At 51.4% G+C, this 3,941-nt stretch overlaps 1 protein-coding gene across 1 annotated transcript in view; it reads right to left on the bottom strand.

Annotated features, from left to right (window-relative positions):
• LOC104494666 (band 4.1-like protein 3) overlaps positions 1–3,941 on the bottom strand; it is a gene marked incomplete at its 3' end in the record, with an annotated part of 36,905 nt that overhangs the window by 32,683 nt on the left and 281 nt on the right. The window lies entirely within an intron of this gene.

The raw sequence follows: 3,941 nt of genomic DNA on the forward strand, positions 1-3,941 counted from the left end.
TGGGTGGGAGTGTTGATCTGCTGGAGGCTCCACAGAGGGGTCTGATCAGGGAGGAAACGGTCCCCTGACTGGGGACATGGACCCCCGTGGCAGCGTGAACTCGCAGGGGAATGCTGACGTCTCTGGGAGAGCGGAAGGCTCCCCGAGCAAAGGGTTAAACAAACACGGAGCTGAGGGGCCAAACAAGGCTCCTGCGCAGCCGGCTGGCTCACGGGTGGTCAGCACAGGAGGAGAGGCTGGATGCTGCTCTCTGCAGGTGCCCGACACGTCCCCCGAGCCTGCGAGATGCAGGTGCTCTTTGAAAGCCAAATACACTGCAGGGAAAAGGGGTGAGAGGAAACAACCATGGCTCCTTCTGCTGGGTTTATCTCGGGTCAGACCATCTGAGGAGCTGCCGTGATGCCACGCAGCCCGCGGTCCTCTCCACGGCCCGAGATGAAAGCCAGAACAGCCTTACAGCATTTCACCCTTCCCGGCAACAGCGCCACGCCGCAGCCGTTACCCTTCTCCTCGGTTATGGCCCTGACAGCCTCCAAACCTCAGCAGGAGTAAGGTAACACCCAAGCTAATGCTTAAATACAATACAATAAAACCAAAGTAAAAAATAATTTAAAAACAAAATAAAATTAAAAAAATAAAATCAAATTAACATTTTTCAGTTAACTCACTACAAGGAAAAAAACAACTCTTTTGACTCGGAACGATTTCAGTGTATTAAGCAATAAGCGTTGCTGGAAATACATTGTAAATTAATCCTCCAAGTCTGTTTCTATTCACTCTATACAATAAACCGTCACGAGAACGGCGCAAATCCACCCCAAGGCTGTAATCGGCTTTGAGCCCAGAACAACCTTGCATCGTATAACCAGCCACACCAGTGGGTCCCACCAGGGACCTTCCCCCGAGAGGTTTCATACCAGCGGATCGTATCCTTCCCCTCTGCCCTGGGGTGAAAGGGGGAAAGAGGAATTTGGGATCAGCTCCGTTACCAACAGCGCCGGCTCCCACCAAAGCCCCAGCGAACCGCGGAGGTGAGGCAAGACCCACGCTGCTCCCTTCCCTGAGGAGAGGACATAGCGAAGGTCTCCTGGGCTTCGCTGGGTGGGGAGACTGGAAGAAAGCGGGACTAGAAAGACAAAAAGGCAATGCAAGAGCTGATTTCAAAATCCACCGTCGATGTTCTTCCCCAGGGGCAGCTCAGCACCGGCCGGCTCTTCCCCATCTACCGCCAGCACTGGAGGACTTTCTCCTTCCAGCACCTGGACATGAGCTCTGGGTCCAGATGTCGAGACCCTCGTGTACCGTGAAGGCTGGCTGGAGATGAAGGCACAGCGTACGTCAGAGGATTACTCTTCGCTGAGCATTTAACTTTGCAGCGTCTGTGACAAGCTGGAGAGTCCCCCAGGCTCACAGCAAGGCTTGAGGCCACCTACACCTCTGCCACCACCACAGCCAGCTTGGCAAGCGGTCCAGCCTTCTTCACCAAGAGAAAAACATCACAGAACCATCAAATCCCAGGTTGGAAGGACCTCAAGGAACATCTGCTCTAGCCTTTCCTGGGAAAAGCACCATCTACATAAGATGACCCAGCTGAATCCTGAAGGTGTCCCATGTTGGGGACTCCAGCACTTCCCTGGGCAGGTTATTCCATTGGCTGATTGCTCCTGTGAAATATTTTCCTCTTGTGTCCAAGCGGAATCTCCCCAGCGGTGACTTGTACCCGTCTCCCCTCGTCTTTTCCATGGACTCCTTGTACAAAGGGAGTCTCTGTCGTCTTTGCAGCCACCCTTTAACCCCCGCGCGTGGTGGTAAGGTCTCCCCAGAGCCTTCTCTTCTCAAGGCTGAACCAACCTGGTTCTCCCAGCCTTTCCTCACAAGGGCTTCCCAGCCCTTACGGTCTGTCTCTGGACCCTCTCCAGCCTGTCCACAGCTTTTTTGTACAGCAGCGACCAAAACTGAACACAGTATTCCAAGAATTCACAGGACTGAAGATGTCCCCTCTGAGGGCCTCTGTGAAGAGCTGGGCAGAGGGACTTCGGGGTGATTTTCTCATGTTTTGTTGAAGCAATCTGCCAGGGAAGGTGCACACGCAGGTGGCAAAAGTGCTGGAAGCACCCTGTCAGTCTAATTGCTCATCAGATTTCACACGTGAGAGTTAACACACCACCCCAACAAAAAACAACCAACAAAAAGACCCAGATGCACAGAAATAATTTTTCCGCAGAAAACAGGAAAGCTGCTGGAGAGCAGAGCCCACACCCCCGGGGGCACCCAGCAGCCCTTTACATTTTAGCAGCATCTTCAGCTTACAAACAACTTCTTTGCTGATTATTTTCCTTCACGCTCAAGACTACGGTGGAAATTTGCCTATTTGTAATTTTCTATTAAGATTTTTTTTTTTCAGCTTCCTGTCTACATTAAGACCAGGGGAACATGTCTAGGTTAAAATCATACAAAGGATTTTCTCCCATTCATCTGGAGAACAAAACATGCCAGGAACTATCAGGGACGACCCCCCAAACTACGCTGACACGTTCGGGCACTGAGGTACCTTCAGACCGTATTAAGCTGCTTCTCCCTAAAGAGACCTGACATCCTGGTATCTAGGAAGAAAAAACCAGGCCAGTGAAAGACCCACGTACTCGGGGAATTATCTGGAACTCTGCAGGTGCAGCTGCGTCTTCTCCCTAAACTCTTCTCCCAGACGCTTTCCGTGCTGTATTTCTGCAGTATTTTCAGACTGCGCTATTGTACCTGATCATGAGCGCGCCTCAGGCCCCCACACCCCCGTGACGGGCAGGGGGTGGATCCCCAAGGCTGGGGATTCTTGTTGTTGTTGTGGTGGTTATTTGGGGGGTTTGTTTTGGGGTTTTTTTAAGATGAAAAAAACCTGGGAGTGGAAAAATTACTGAAGAAGTCTGAAGAACAAAATTCATGCTATTTATGCCCAAGCCTGGTGAAATTACACTTGAAATTAAGGACTGGCTTGTGCAGCACCCCTCTCTTTTGGCCAAGCAGCCCTGCCCCTTCTCCCCACACAATCCAGATGTAAAATGTCCTACAATTCTATGGATTTCTGAGCCATTTCAGAGACCAGAACTGTCCCAACACATGATCAGTGGATGTGGGAGCAAAAGCAGAGAGGTCTTTGGACAGAGAGGGCGTGGAGTGAGGCTGGTCAAGGGTTTTCTATGGTCAAAAAGGTCGTCAGTCAAAATAAAAAAATAAGGAGTTTTTCCCTTAAACCCCAAGACAATATTCAGCCCCAAAGAGCTTCTTCAGGAGCGCTCGAGCCGGTTTTAAGCAAAGCCTTATGTCTGCTTGCTTCACCAGAGCCATCTCCCACCCAGGTGAAACAACAGGGCCCCCCCTCAAACCATCGGAACATTTCAGAGGATGGAGGCGAGGAGGAGCGAGGCTGACTGATTCCACCCTTCCGAGGGGAAGGCTGGGGGTCACAGCCTCATGGAGGTGATCTGCAGGTACCTTGTTAATGGTGCATCCCTTACCCATGAAGAACTGCGCCCGTTAATCCTACTGACTGGAAATTATTATGGGAAAAAGAAAGCGGCTCAGTGCAAACAATGAACCGATGAACCAAAGGGAAAAGCATGTGATGGCTCCTCCAGAAGCTATCACATGGAAAGTTCCAGTAATCAGGATGCAGTCATTTCAGAGCGACGAGGAGCTGCAGGGACCATGGACTCTTCATGGCTCACGCGCCGGACAAGCAAGCATGAAATCAGTTTTCATCAGGTGTCAAAGGACAGACACACTCTGAAAACACCTTCAGCTTCAAAACCGGCACCGTTTGCTCCTGCCGCAGACGCCAGACTGATGACGGCTGCTGCCTCGTCACCGAGACTGCCTTTAGATTTAAGCTCGCTGGTGGGCCAGCGGCTCGCTGCGTGCCCGGGCTCCCTTACCTGCTCTTTCTTCAC

The sequence above is a fragment of the Buceros rhinoceros genome, unplaced genomic scaffold (genome assembly GCF_000710305.1).
Source record: "Buceros rhinoceros silvestris isolate BGI_N320 unplaced genomic scaffold, ASM71030v1 scaffold7476, whole genome shotgun sequence".
Classification (NCBI taxonomy): Eukaryota; Metazoa; Chordata; class Aves; order Bucerotiformes; family Bucerotidae; genus Buceros; species Buceros rhinoceros.